Below are 15903 nucleotides of genomic sequence, written 5' to 3' on the forward strand. Positions count from 1 at the left end.
TCATCTGCTCTTTACTGGATCTCGTCCCACCTGCAGTTTTGGTCCCTGTGTGTGGGCCAGGTTTACTTTCTAGCTGTGATTGGAGGCGTTCAGGAGCTGTGTGAATGTCTGATTGGGGGTTTACGGAGCTAACTAAGCTGAAGAGGTCTCGGTTTGATGGGTCACTCTATGCCTAGCATGACACTGGCATATCTCACATGGGCATGGGCAAGCTGCTCATAGTAACAGCGAGCCAGTCTACTTCTTCCTGAAGTCAAATTGTTCACAGGAACGTGAACAGTGAATCCTGCATGGCTATGGCCCCTTTCAGGGGGTTTCCATTCTTACAGATCTTACTCTACATGAGCTAAACTTGCACAAGACATCAGCTGTCAGCATGCAAACACTGAAGCAGCCAGGTGGCATGTGGTCACGGTTAGCAGAGGGCGTAGATAAGCACCCAGTTAACAAGCAAAGCACTGTGGAATAGTCTTGCAGACTGTGTAGATATGAAGCACCTTCTGAATGCCCCATACCACGGTGAAGGGAGGTGAACGTCTTCCCAAATTTCATCTGGAGAGGGTGAGGCCTATTTTCCTGAAAACACAGCAGCCATGGAAGAACCTAAGGAGATGCTAAACTATGCACATCAGAGACCCCACGGCTTCCAGTACCTCAGAAGACAAGATCCTTTACCCAACAAGGCCACCGTTTCATAATTTGCCGGCGTGATGGCGCTGTAGTGGACTCTGTGATCAGAGTTCAGCAGCAATTGCTTCCCACATAGCCACCTCCTAGAAGACCCCCAGCCAGTGGCGACACATAGGGGGTGCACAGGGGTGCACGTGCACCCCGTGAGAGGACCGGTGCACCCCCTGACCGGTCGCGCTCACCACTCAGGCAACGGGGAAAGGGGGCAGGCGGGAGTGCCAGTGCCCCCCACTGCAAGTGCCGGCTGGGGAGTGGAGCACCATGGCACTCCTAGAAGTGGCTGCAGCGATCGGCAGTGATCGGTGGTGGTATTGGCTGAGGGGGGACTCATGCATCAGCAAGATTGGCTGTGGGGGGACACATGCCCCCCTGACTAAGGCGGCACCAGTCGCTCATGCTCCCAGTCTATAAAAACACAAGTGTCCCCAACTCAGCACCTGAAGCCCCAGCCCTGGCTCCACTGCTTAAAGGGAAGGAGGGTCAAGAAAAAGGAAGCTGGGAGGGGAGTAGAAGAGCAAAATCCCTAATCTGCTTTCCCTCTCCCCCACTGCCAGCAGCCGGGAGGCCTTGGGGGAGGACAGAGTGCTCCTTCCAGCTACGAGATGAGGAAGGGAGGAGGGCCTTCCTATTTCTCACTCAGCAAATGGCCAGAAGGCGATAAAAGAGGTGAAGATCCTGAACAGAGTCTAGGGGCACCAGCATCTTCCCCGTTTGTATACCTGGATGGGAGAGCAAGGGGCGTCTTGCCTGGGTCTCAGTGGTGGGTGTTTGCTTCCTGCTTCACAGCCCCCCGGTTCTGGCTCCAGCACAGGCAGGCCGAAGAGGGGTTGGGGGAGTTATTTTGGGCTGTACCTTTGCTCTGGTACAGGGGTCGCTTCTTGAACAGATGGGCTACGTACACGTGAGCACACACACGTGTTTTGAGGCGGCTCAAAGGAGCCACAAAATGCACCCTGTGCACGTGATTTGGTTCACCACGCGCATACTTGCAGCACGGAGCCAAATTTAGATACCAGGAACTCCCAATATGAACAAAAACACATGGGGAGAAAAAAATGGGGCAGTGTATGCCACCCAAAACCAGAGCCTGGCCTGTCAGAGCCATGCTCCAGCTGGCGACCATGCTCTGGTCACCTGGATTGCCACTGGTGGAGCCAGAGGCCTCCAGGTAAGGCTGCTGGGGCCAGGCCAGGTGCTGCCCCGGCTTCCCCTGCCCCACCCGGGGCAACTTTCCCTGCACAAACCCCACATTTAAGAGGCGTGCACCAGGGCAAAAAGCAGTGGCATGGGTTTGTGCAGCTGATTTTTCCCCCACTGCAACTCTACTCGCCTGCTCACAGGGACCCTTGAGGTTGTCCTATCTGAAACCCCTGCAAGCCAGGAGAAGAACAGGCCAGACTGCAATGGCTCTGGGGACACCCTGGGCTGTGTCTCATCAGTGGCCTTCCCAAATTTCTTTACCCAAGAAGGGGATCTTTCCCATGGGAGTCGCTCAGACCCTCCAGGGGCATGGAGGCTGGCACGGCGGATGAGGCGGACCAGGCCGGATAAGAGCGCTGCTCCACTCGGAGGCTCTCAAGCAGCATCTTCGGTCCTATCTGACGCCAGGAGCCTCGGCAGGGCTGGGCTTTCCCCTGCCTTTGCCCTTCAGCTGCCGCCAGAGCCAGGCTCCAAGCTGGGATCCCTCCCTGCCCCGGGGGCTACGCGGATCCAGTCCGCTGCACCACCACTCTCTGCCAGGACCCTCCTGCCCTCCCTGAGCGCACCCCCCAAAACTGCAGCCGCGGGGTCTTCTCCACTGCTCTCTGCTGAGATCTCCCCTCCTCCTTCCTGGTGGCTTCCCCCACCCGCCCGTGTCTTAAGGACGAGCTCGGAGACAGCAGTGACAGTACGGAGGCAGGTGGGGAAAAGCAAGATGAGCAAGGAGGGAGCAAAGCGGGGCAGGAAAGTTGCAGGGGCCCACTGCAGCCTGTGGATGCCCTGGTTTGACTGTTTAGGGGAAAGCCAGGAGCCAGGGATGCACTAGAGTAGTGGTTTTCAACTGTTTTTGTACTCTCGACCCATTTGTAAACCTCCATGACCAGTCCCACCCAGTAAATAGTTTAAGTAGAAAACACACAAGTATTTTGGCCCCAAAATACATGTAGCACAGCTACACAGGAGACCCAGGTGCAATTCCTGGATGCTTATACAAATACAGGCATGGAGGCACCAAATCTAGATTCAGTCTGGCCTTTGGATTCTGTCTCAGTGGCCTAAATTGGGGCCGGAGGGTCTGGGCAGCCTCCAGTCCTGAAAAAGCTCCTGCCCAGGCATACGCACCGCAGGTCTGGGTGACCGCTCATGTGTACGTGATCAGAAGGATCAATGGTTGACAGACTTATTACACACTGCAAGTTAAAGCAGTTCAATAGTCTTAATTTTAAAGACAGAAATCCATATCAACAGAAAACAATTAACAGCAGTATCAACATGTGGCCCTACGTGACTCCCAACTGACATTTACATTTTTCCAAGTTTTTCCGTGATTGTTCATGACCTTTTCATATATTCTTCTGATCAGAGACAACCGTAACAGGGCTCAGGGCGCGGGGCAAATCAGTCTGTGCGTGGCCCGGACGTGGTGGCAGCAGGGGGGTGGCAAGTGGTCGGACACGAAGCCGAGCCGGCTCCACAGGGCCCCCCAAAACACAGGGCCTGGGACGGTCGCCCTGATCCCCCCCTCAGGATGGCCCTGCTTGTGACCCCACTTTTGGGTCGCAACCCACAGATTGAGAAATGCTGCACTAGAACAGTGGTCTGCAGTCCCCTGGGGGGTCACAGACTGTCTAAGGGGTCAATGAAAGATGACTGTGTGCCAGCATAATTTTCTCGAACAGCTTGCCTAGGATCGAGGTGAGACTAACCAGCCTATAGTTTCCCGGGTCCTCCTCCCTGCCTTTTTTGAAGATGGGGACCACGTTGGCCCTCTTCCAGTCCTCCCGTACCTCACCAGAGCACCACGAGTGCTCATAAAGCCGTGCCAGGAGACTTGCAATGACCTCGGCCAGTTCCTTTAGAACTCTAGGGTGGAGATCATCCGGGCCGGCTGACTTGAATACGTCCAACCCCTCCAGAAGCTCCCTAACTAAATCCTCGCTAACCTGTGGCCCACGTGTGCCTCCCCTGGGGCCCGAGGGGGGCCCAGCAGGGAGGTGGCTGTTCTGGTCTCTACTTAGGAAGACGGAGGCAAAGAAATTGTTAAACTTGTTAGCTTTGCTGTCTGGTGTGACGACCAAGTTACCCATGTCGTCCTGCAAGGGCCCCACATTACCCAGGACCTTCTTTTTACCCCCTACGTATTTAAAAAAAGACTTCTTATTGTCCTTAATCTGGGAAGCTAGTCCCAGTTCCATCTCTGCCTTGGCCTTCCTACCTACCCCGCTACATCCCCGAGCAACTACAGAATAGCCCTCCCTGCTGATGACCCCTTCCTTGCATTGGGTGTAAGCCTCCTTTTTAGCCAGGAGACATTCCCGGATGCTTTTGGTGAGCCACAGGGGCTTGTGTGCTCTCCTGCTCCCTTTGATCCTCATTGGGATTACCTTCCTTTGGGCTTGGAGGATCGTCTCCTTAAGGAGCGACCACTCTCCTTGGACACCTGGCTCCCCTCCCCTCCGGGACCTCAGCGCTTCCCCAACCAGCCTTCTTAGCTCGTTGAAGTTTGCCCTCCTGAAATCTAGGGCCGCTGCCTTACTGCAGGCCTTTGCCACCTTGCGCTGGATGGTGAATCCCAGCAGGTGATGATCGCTGTCGTCCAGGTGGTCGAGCACCCGCAGCCCCCTCACCAGGTCATCACCCGTGGCCAGCACTAGGTCCAACAAGGCATCTCCCCGGTGGGGCTGTGCACCTCCTGGGTTAGATGGAGGTCCTGCACTCTGGCCAAGAGCCGACGTGAGCGGTCAGACCTGGCTGACTGCTCTTCCCAGCAGATGTCCGGGAAGTTCAGGTCCCCCATGACTACCACATCCTTAGGCTTCACCACCTCTGTGAGCTGACCCAAGAATTCGTGGTCAAGCTCTTCCCCCTGGTTGGGAGGTCTGTAGTAGACCCCCACCGTTAAGTCCCTTTCCCCTCGACTGCCTTGTACTCTAACCCAAAGCACCTCAGAGTGCCCCTCCGCTGACTCCTTGCTAATTATCGAGGATGTGTATTCCTCCTTAATATAGAGGGCCACGCCCCCACCCCTCTTTCCTATCCTGTCCCTCCTGTACAGCCTATAGCCCTTGACATTGACCACCCAATCATGCGTTTCATCCCACCATGTTTCCGTAATCCCCACTATGTCCGGGCTGGTGTCAGCCAGCAGGAGGGTGAGTTCCTCCTGCTTGTTGCCCATACTACGAGCATTTGTGTAGAGGCATTTGAAGCCTCCTGTGGGTGTGTGTACTGACCCTCTAATGCCCAAGAGTTGTGAGAAACGCTGGATAAGCTTTCAAGCATAAAAACCCTTGCTTTTATTTCTAAGTGAGAAAAGGCCCAAGAACTTGTCTAACATCTCTCCCAGCTCTATAGTTGCTCCCATAAGCGATATCACCAAATCAACCACAGGTATCAGCAAACCCACCACAGATATCACCACAGGTAGGGGCAGTCCTGGGGATAGTACTGCCAGGCCTTGGGTCTGCGCAGATGTAGTTAGGGATCTTCTGGAAGGGCTGGATGTTTTCAAATCTGAGGGCCCTGATGCCCTCCACACAAGGGTGTTGAGAGAGCTGGCGGGGTCATTGCTGTGCCCTTGGCCCAGCTGTATGAGCAATCATGGTCCATGAGTCAGGTGCCCGGAGATTGGAAACTAGCTAATGTGGTCCCCATTTATAAGAAAGGGAGAAAGGAGGACCCAGGAAACTACAGTCCCATAAGCCTCACATCGGTCTTGGGCAAAATCCTTGAAAAATTATCAAGGATCACATATGTGGGGGGCCGGCAGGGGAGATCATGCCCAGGGGAAATCAACATGGGTTCATCAAAGGCAGGTCCTGCCAGACCAACCTGATGGCCTTTTATGACCAGGTAACTAAACCCCTGGATGATGGTGTCGCTGTGGACGTAGTCTTTCTGGACTCTAAGAAGGCCTTTGACACTCTCTCACCCCATTCTCATTAATAAATTGAGTGACTGTGGCATTGATGCCTACACAGTTGGATGGGTCAAAAATTGGCTGATGGGGCGCACCCAGAGAGTGGGGGTGGACGGGTCGTACTCGACTTGGCGGGATGTGAATAGTGGGGTCCCCCAGGGCTCGGTCTTGGGGCCTACACTGTTCAACATCTTCATCAGCGACTTGGACGAAGGGGTGGAAAACACGTTGCCCAAGTTTGTCGATGACACCAAGATGTGGGGAGAGGTAGGCACACTCGAAGGGAGAGAGAGGCTGCAATTAGATTTAGATTTAGACAGACTACAGAAGTGGGTGGATGGTAACAGGATGGGCTTCAACGTAGATAAATGCAGGGTGCTGCACCTGGGGAGGACTCCACAGCACACATACAGGCTGGGGAGCTCCCCCCTTGTGAGCACAGAGACGGAAAGGGATCTTGGATCATTAGTGAGTCCAAGATGAACATGAGCTGCCAATGCCAGACCGCAGCCAGCAAAGCCAACCGCACCTTGTCGTGCATCCACAGATGCAGCTCAAGCCGGTCCAGAGAGGTGAAACTCCCCCTCTATGCAACACTGGTCAGGCCACAGCTGGAGCACTGCGTCCAGTTCTGGGCGCCGCACTTCAAGAGGGATGTGGCCAGCCTTGAGAGGGTTCAAAGGAGGGCCACCCACTTGGTTGGAGGGCAACAGGGCAGGCCCTATGAGGAGAGGCTGAGGGACCTGAACCTGTTTAGCCTCAGCAAAAGGATTTTACTTGGCATGTGTGCCTCTGGGTGAATGGTGGAGAAGGGGGTAGGGGTAGACAACAAGGATCAGGCCCCTCATGGCTCCCACACCATCTTCCCCTGGCACGCCAACCTCTTACAGGTTGAAATTGGGGGTGTTTTTGGCACTCTGCCCCAAAATGTTCCCGACCCCTGCTTTAGATGATGTCCTGCTATGGTCCTGCACTCTGATTTGTGTGGGTGTGTTATGGGCATCTTTGGTCATGACCCCAGGAGGATGGTTACAGTTGTGTAAGTGTATTCCCTAACTCTGTAGCCCCTGGACTCCAGAAATGTACAGCTGAAACAGATTAAAAAGTCCTCTCCTGATCAATAGAGCCTTTAATGTTACTGGACTCTGCTTTCTAGATTAAAAGGACATGAAATAGCCATTTCCCCTGTCCCCATAGACTCAGTCTGTCCCTTAAGTACACACCTTTCCCTATGATAGCAGGGCTTCTGCCTGAATGTATTTCCCTCTACCACATGCCAGGGATCACATATGCTGCCCAAATCCCCTCCCAGGCTCCTTGTGGCAGAGCATGCTACACTTTGCATGCCTCGAACCCGCCCGTCCTCACCTTTCTTTCCAGCCTCCTCAAGTCTTTTGCTTTTTCTCCCCTGAAGGACATCTGCAGGCAGATAGTACATTACCAAGACACGGAAATGCTCTCAGGTGGCCTGATTTCCCTTTACCCAGCCAGCATGAGCTTTCAAGGCAGAGCATGGCCCTGGGGGAAGGTCTGGTCGTTCCAAATTGGCTCTTTTTGATTCTATTGATTGTTAGGGGAAGGAAAGGTAGATTTCTTTCTTTCTTTTTTTTTAAATGTGTTTCAGGCCAAATCAACCAAATCAATTATGAATCCTATCAACCGTGCGGTTGTTCAAGTCTGTGTGGTGCTACCACCAGCAAGGATCCTTCCTCCCAGACTCTTCTGCCTGGGGCTTCAGATGCTTCCAAATCCATGGCAGGCATCCTGCATGCAAGCCCCTAGCCTGGAGGCCTTGGACTTCAGATGCACCCTGGTCTCACTGGCCCTTACACAAAATGCTGAAGGAGCAAAAAGAGCAATCCCTCCTCACCGTAACTTGTGCAGCCCAGATCCTTGCATTTGGAGGCATTTGTAGACTTTTGCGGCCGGGATCAGCCTGCCCGCAGTGCAAGGGACAGGCCTTCACCCTCTAACACCAAGTCATTCAAGGCTGAGAAGGGGATCTTCCCTGCCAGGTAAGGCAGGGTAGATATGCACCTTGGTAGACTAAGATATAGAGAGAGCATAAGCTTTCCTGAGCTCCTTCACTTCCATCAGGTTCTGTAGGGTAGGGGGGATCGAATGAGGTGGTTAGGGGGGAGCTACCAATGCAAGGGAAAGGACCGGGGGATGAGAAAGGAGCTTTAATATCCCACCTATCCTCCTCCCCCCAGTTTACATGGAGCTATTCAGCCTTTACCTGCCGGCTCTTCCAGAATGCAAATGACAGTGTCCCAGTTCAGCCCTTTATCAGCTCCTTATCCCCAGGCCCTTCCCCCTGGGGTATCAGATAGGCTGCTTACAATATAGCTGCCCCATCCCTCTGCTCATTCGGCAGCTAACGGTCTGAGAAAAGATTATTCCAAATGTCTGAGATAATGCTCATTCTCTGCCTTATTCTTTCTGTAACAACTACAGACCTGATTAGTTTGATGCTCAGTGTTTTGTACACCAGAGAGAGGGGGAGTTGGTGGCCAGGATGATTTGCTTTTTGTTTAAAAAAAGAAATATGCCCATCAAATTCCTCCTGTGCCCCATAAATGTACCTCTGTCTAACTTTGATGCTTATAATAACAGTTGCTGGTCAAATAGAAGAAGGGTGTCAGGCTTTCAGCTTATCCCTCTCTCATCCAGTGCTTTTAACTGTGAAGTTTCAAATATAAAATTCCAAGATTTTGGGTACGCAAAAAAAACCCCATAAAGTCCCAGCTACATTTAGTCATCACATGGACAGAACATACTAGACTCCTTCCTCTGGAAAACACACCTCCGTCCTCTCCAACAGCACTGCATATATTGGCAAAGTCACCAAATTCTAGGCATTTTGAACAAAATATAGAGCTCTCAGAATAATCTGCCACCCACTTGTTCCCATTTCTCTTGAAGATAGTCCAATCCAGGCACACTTGCTGGCTGTAGCTATATCACTGGCGCAGGGAGAAAGGAATCCTTCATGGTAGGGCAGATGTCTAGCAAAGAAAGACATTTAAAGAAGTTATTTTTTTCCTTCCCATGATGGCAAATGAACCAGTTCCCATGGCATCTCTGCAGAACTGCCAAGCCTTAAGCAGTGCTAAGTGCAATATTTATTATCATCACCACTGAGACAGAGTCAATAATCTCCCCAACTCTAGGGTCCTGGGTCCCAGAAGCATGGTGGGAATAGACTCATAGGAAGTTAGGGTTGAAGGGACCTCAGAAGCTCACATCTAGTCCAACCCCCTGCTCAAAGCAGGACCAGCCCCAATTAGATCATCCCAGCCAGGGCTCCAAGTCCTGCCCCGGGACAGATCTCAGCCCTGTCTCTGCCCCAAAGTCCCCTGCCTCCAGGGTCAGGACCCAGCCCCACACCAACTCTTTTGCTAGAGACTCCAGGTGATCAAGAGAGGCCTTGGGAAAGTGCTTAAGACAGGCAGGACAGGGACTCTGCACACGTGGCCCTGGGAGCCTCAGATCTGGTAGTCCCTAGGGACCTGTTCCATGGTTGGGAACGTGTCTGAAAGAGGGGTCACATTTGTGCTAATAAGTAGTCACTGCTTGGCTTTGCCTGGAAACTCCTCCAAAGGCCAGCTTAGGGAAGCCAGGAGAGACAGGGGAGGGAGACGTTTCCAGGGGACCATGAACAGGCCCCTGCACACTTTGTGCTTCTGGAGATGGACTGTCAGGAAGCAGACTGGGAAAAATAAGACAGATGTTAAGGGAAAAGGAGTAAGGGCAGGGGAGAAGGTACATGTCCATGGGTGACTGGTGCCACCTTAGTCGGGGGGGCACATGCCCCCCCAGTGACCAGTCAGAGACTGGGAGGGGGTGGTCCCCCATGGCCAATTTCGCCACCTGGGAAGTGGCTGCGGCACTTCATCTGGCGCTCCCATTGCCCGGGAAGCGCTCGCACCCCCGTGCACCCGCTATGTGTCGCCACTGTGCATATCCATTTAAGAAATACTGTTTTCTACCTGTGGGGTCCTTTTGAATTTCACAGCAGTGACAACATGAGTCTGGCACTGCTCAATTCTGAGTGCAGGATTTTGCAACATTAAAGTCATTTTTTTTTACTGTCATATTTGTGAATAAAATCCCCTCTACTTCTGCTGCTCTTCTACATAATTCTCTAATATAATGCAGATATAATCCTTTTCCACCTTGCCCCCTTTTCTCTTCAGCAATAAAATATGATTGTATAATTCCTGATTTGTCCATTTATGCATTTTTGGATTTTTATGTAGAACCACCTATTTTTACCCAATGTATTTATCAACGAACATTTTCAGTATACATACTGCTTATTTTTGCTTCTTCTAAACAGCCACGATTCCTCTAAAAATATTCCCATTTTTCCTTTTTTGACTTGACAGCCAGATTGTGTAAATCTTTTAATATTTTTCCTCATTTTATCTCTTGCTTAATAAATATTTGACTAACTTCTTTCAAAGTGTATCATCATTTCCCCCTTCCACTTACTGAATGATTCATGATATTAATACTGTAAGTCTCAGTTCCAGAGGAATATGATTGCCTGAAGCTCTTAGCCCAGCTGAGGCCAAGGAGACATCATGAAACCAGTGATCAACTTCCCCTCCCCCACAAAATATGAAAATCAAATTATTTGCTCCAGTATTAAGGAATGGTGGTATACAGAAGGTACCCTCTTAGACCCAACAAGGGATTAGAAATTAATACATTCTGATTGCTGGTACAATCTTGAATGGTTCAGCATGGCATGGTTAATCCACTTCTGACGGGATTATTTCCAATATCCCTTTATTCCCTTCCCCTTGAACTGTATGGCGCCTTGTAGAAGGCAAGACCCTGTGCAAAATTCCTTTAAAAACAGATTAACTATCCTGAAATGGTATGGAGTTATCATTGCCTTGAAGGTAGAAGGAGAAAGTTATTCATAAAAGAAATAGAAAACAATAGCAAAGATAGACAATTCAGCTGTTCTCTCCCTTCTCAGGGTCACAGGTAGGGAAGGGAATGAAAATATCCTTGACAGAGATGTCCAATCACATTTACGGCAATCAGGACTCATAGTCGAGATGATATCTTTTATTAGACCAACTAGATTTTTGCAAAAAAAAAAAAAAAAAAAAAATTTAACTGCAAGCTTTTGGACACAAACACCCCAAAGGCTTGCAATTAAAGAAATTTTTTGCAAAAATCGTGGTGGTCTAATAAAAGATATCATCTTGACTATGAGTCCTGATTACCTTTTCCTCTAGACCAATATGGCTACAACCTGGATACCAATCTCATTTACGACATTCCTGGTGCTTCTGTGTAGAAAAATAGGATCATAAATCCCAACATGTCGAAGAACACAACTGGCAGTAGCAGAGCCTCTTTCCACCGTGTAACCCAATAGCTCCCTTGTTAGTGCACACAAGCAGTGGGTGGGAGACCTGGGTTCTAGGTCATCGCATCATAGAAAATTACAGTTGGAAGGGACCTCAAGAGGTCATCTAGTCCAACCCACTGCTCAAAGCAGGACCAGTCCCAGCTAGGTTATCCCAGCCAGGGCTTTGTCAAGATGGGTCCTGAAAACCTCCAAGAATGCAGATTCCACCACCTCTCAAAGCTTCAAACCCACAAGGCCTGCTACTTCCAGCTAGGAAGGCCAAGGATACACATCCAGCCTTGCACTCACTACCAACAGGACACTGGTATGCCACACATGCCCCTTGGGCACAGGGCTCAGCTGAAATGCATGCACCCAACATAGGGCTCAATCCCACAAATTGAGTCCCATCCTGGGCTACTGGCAGAGCACTCTGAGAGACACCCATCAGACTCCAGTGGGCCACACAAACCCCGTGCCCACAGGACCCGGTCCCTCCTTGCACAGAACAGGCTTGAGCCAGCATTCCTGCATCTCAGGAGGCCACCAAGCTGCAGGCTAGGTAGGCATTGCCTGAGCCTTTCTCCAAGCTTTATCTTGAAGTCGTTCCACTGAACCTTGCATTCATATTCACTGGATCAAAGAGAGAGTTTCTGTCAATTGTGAGCAAAGGTCTAGGCTGGAACCCACTGCTCCCCATCTTTATGAACCTCTGATTTGCAACCTTCATTCAGGAGCCACGTATCTCCTTCTCTTGGCTGTCCAGTGGGTCGGCTTATATATATATAATTTGTCTCTGAGGTCAAAATAGCCCAAACTAATTCCAAATCCAAGAGTCCAGAACCACAAGTGGCCCTATTTCCAGCAAACATCCTCTACCCACACCTGGGGCTTCAGATGTTTCCAAAACTTTTGGTGGGCGTCCTACTTGCAGGCCCAAGCCCAGAGTCTTGGGGTTCGGATGCCCCCAAGTTTTGCTTGCTCTAAGCCATAAGGCCCTCGGAGCAAGCAAGGGAGGAGAAATGTATGACTAAATAATATGGAATCTAGGTGCTAGGTAAGGGTAGGGGGAGTAGGACCTCATCTGCCACTTTCTGCCCCCTCCTTCGTACCTGAGAGGGTGAGCATGGCCCCGAGCCGCCTGTCCTTAGAGGTCTTCCTCCCAGCCCCAGGAGCATGGGAGTAGTTGAGAATGAGCTGGACTGAAAAGTGTGGCCCTGCAGTCCCGTGTTGGGCCATGCTCCTGTGGCACAGCATGCTGCTCAGGGTGCAGGGTGGCCAATGCGGGGGCTGTTAGAGGCAGTGGGAGAATTGCTGAAGAATTGATCTATTATTTTGATGAAGTCAAAAAAAATGAGTGAAAGCTAAGAGTTGGCATTTTTTGAGGGCTGTCGTTAGACTAATGAGGGGTGCCTCGGGGATAAAAAGGTTGAGAACCACTGAGCTATAGCATGGCATTTAGAAAGCTATACTGCTGTGAGTTAAGTACATCACATGATGGAAATCCTTCACGGCCTTGAGGATGTGGTCCGGTGCTCAGTTATGATGTCAAGATTCTCGTCCTATTTTTTGTCTGAATTTTTCTAGCGTTGGCCACCGATTGTTGCATTATTCTGCCTCCTTGGGCTAGAATAAAAGGTTCTTCACTGTCTATAATCTCTTCCCTAATTAGTTCTTACGCACTTTGATCAAGTCACCTCTATTGAATAAACTCATTAGGCTGGGCGCTCTAAACCTCGCACTGTGAGGGAGGTTTTCCAGGCATCTAATTCATTTGGTAGCTCTTCTCTGAACCTTTTCTGCCGGTAATGCCTGCTCCACTGGCGACACACTGGGGGTGCGTGCGGGTGCACATGCACCCCCTGAGATCAGCCGCGCACCCCCCAGAAGCGCCAGCCACAAAACCAGAAGTCTACTGGCCCAGTGATCGGCTGCTGGGGGGCCCCCGCTCACTCCTCCGTCAGCAATCTGGTGCCCCCCCAGACTCGGGGGCACCAGTCGCCCATGGTCTGCTCCCTTCTTTCAGATTCTCTGCTGGGGCACTGTTTCCGAGTGCTGCTCACTCCCATGTTTCCAGCTGCACTGGGGTGATTTCACTGAGGAGAGGCAGAGCCAACATTTCGGTGATGGCTAGGAAGGTCAGGTGGGTTATATGCATGGGAAGGACAAATGAAAGACAACCTCTGGGAGACCTACTTGGAGGAATGGAACTATTTTATTTGGGAGAAATGCCGCTGTTGAACCACTGCATTGTATAGACACCAATGAAGAAAACCTACCCAGCAAGAGAATGGCAGTACTGTACCTACCCATCTGGTTCTGGACCTGGAGGATGAAGCAGTCATGGAAACCCAGGGGCTGATCGAATCTCAGCCCCTATGATCCAACTATACCAAAAGGGGAGACCCAGACCATGGAGGGGCCTGCTTTGGGAAAGTATTGCATAGTATTTTGTAAAGCCTTATGGGAAAGAAAGCTCCTACAGATCTTCCACCAGATCCTCAAAAGTACATAGTTAATGCCCAAATGTGTGGGCATTAATGTCCCGTACACCCATGAATCTCCTGAACTGAAGGTGCCGTAAAGACACCACCGTATTTTCAGAGACTCTCTGTACCCCCTGGACTTTCACATATCCCTACCCAAAATGATAGCCATACCAGAGAAGATAAAAAAACCCACAGTCTTTATATGTTAACACAGAGCCACTATGATTTTGCTGGGTTCTTCCTGCTCTCCAGCCTTATTGCACTGTTGTGTTGTGTCTGTGTTTCCCTTTACCTGAGCGAGGCCACATCGCTACACCTATGGTAACAGCACCATGGATGCTTAAATGGAGTTGTTTTCAAGACAGGTACTACTCACTGAAGTGACGCATACAGAAGTCAAGAAACAATATAATGTATGACACCATTTCACTAATGCCCTCTGCTTTTAGCCAGCATGAGCTCTGGGGCAGATCAGAAGAGGTCTGGCACATCAACATTGCAAAATGAAGGTTAATGTTAGCCACTGTACGCGTTTAACTCTTGACATGCAAAAAAAAGCAAAGCAGAGGTTGCGTTTAGATCATAGTACCCTGTTTCATTCATATTCTCTGTCTTGAGGCAGCATGGATGTCCATGAAGTAAGTCATCCAAAGCGGGATACACGAGCATTTCCCAAAAGAAAGATTTTAAGGCAACACACTTCCCCTCATTTGGGTTACTGAAGATGCCTTTGTTTTTCAGTGCTTTTTGTCCTGATCAAAACAGATTGTTGTACAAAGGGTGGTGATAAGTTGTGCTCTGTGTCCACAGGGGACAGGGCAAGTAAGAGGCAAGTAAGAGGCTTATGCTGAAATAAAGAAGATTTAGGTTAGATACTAGGAAGAACTTCCTAACGGCAAGGGTGTAACACTTTACCTAGAATATCTGTGGACTCTCTGACATTGGAAGCTTTGAAGAGCAGGCTAAACAGGTGGTTGGTGAGTTTTAACTTTATTAGGGATGGATTCGGGGACTTCTGGAAGTCCTTTCCAGCCTCATTTCTCTGAGTTTATGGCTGTTTTGTTCCTCTCCCAAAAGCAACAGAAGTTTTGCTTTGCACGCTCCTCCGCCAGGGTTTTTTTCCTCACTGCCTGATGCCACTTGCTCAGGACTCTGGGAAGCTTTCCCTCTGGCGTCTCCCCAAAGCAACCCATGGGCTTTCACTTCCAGCAGCAGGTGCTATATCCGTAGCCCCGCTGTCTGTTGAAATAACAGTCTCAGGCTCATACCTCAATCATTCGTTATATCAGAGGGAGGAAGCGATACTCAGAAGGCAAGAGTGGAAGTAGTAGTAATAGTACCACCTCCAATTTGATGCCACGTTCCCCAGAGCCGTGTGGCAGGCTCTGCTTCTGCTTAGCTTTTGTACCCACAGGAAGGATGGTGGGGGGAGAGGCGTATTGGCATGTTATTCAGGTGGAAAGGGAAGCTGTGAGGATGCCCCCTCTGCTAGCACCATCCCAACCTGAGTGAGATGGGATAGAAATGGAGGAAGCACCTGGGGCTTCAGTCAAAATCACACCTGTTCCCTTCACTGGCCCATACTTCTCCGTATGCTGATGCCTCTTAGGGTCTCTCTCTCTCTCTTTTTTGCCTCCAAGCTGCCTTTCTCTTTTCCTTGGTCCAGGGAAGAGATCTGGAGTGGAAATAGCCCCAGGTTACATAACACGATGGCTCACAGTGCACTGAATGAGCTTCTGTGCACGCATATGATGCAATGAATGAGCTTATATGCATGCATATAGGCATACACTATTTTTACAGCTATGAAACAGGAAAACCATCATTAAAAGCAAAGTGTGAAGCTGAGTGAAGCATGTTGTTCTCTGAAGGAAATGAAACTTTAGTTTGCTCCCTAGTCATGGCTGCAGCAGCAGCACAGCTCAGTACATGGTGCCAGATGAGAGCTGGTTGGCCTAGGGCACTGTTTCTCAAACTGCTGTGTACGTACCCCTGGAGGCATGCGGTGAACTTCTGGAGGGTTTGAGAGGAAGGACTGGGAAAGCAAAAGAAAACAAAGAGAAATACAAAGCTATGAAGAAGAAGAAGAAAAAGCAAAGAGCAATGATCCAATGTCCCTTAGATCAGGGTCAGTTTTGATTAAAACCATAGCTTCTGACCCAGCCACTTCTATAGACCACCAATCTCTTCCAGCCACCCGCGTGGCCTTGTTTTGTGCAGAAGGCTGCTTT

The 15903-nt window shown here is 50.3% G+C and overlaps 1 protein-coding gene across 1 annotated transcript in view; it reads right to left on the reverse strand.

Annotated features, from left to right (window-relative positions):
• Positions 1 to 15903, reverse strand: part of LOC149852771 (uncharacterized) — a 50602-nt gene that overhangs the window by 4441 nt on the left and 30258 nt on the right. The window lies entirely within an intron of this gene.

Source organism: Crocodylus siamensis, chromosome 15 (assembly GCF_052110815.1).
Source record: "Crocodylus siamensis isolate JL-2025a chromosome 15, ASM5211081v1, whole genome shotgun sequence".
NCBI lineage: Eukaryota > Metazoa > Chordata > Crocodylia > Crocodylidae > Crocodylus > Crocodylus siamensis.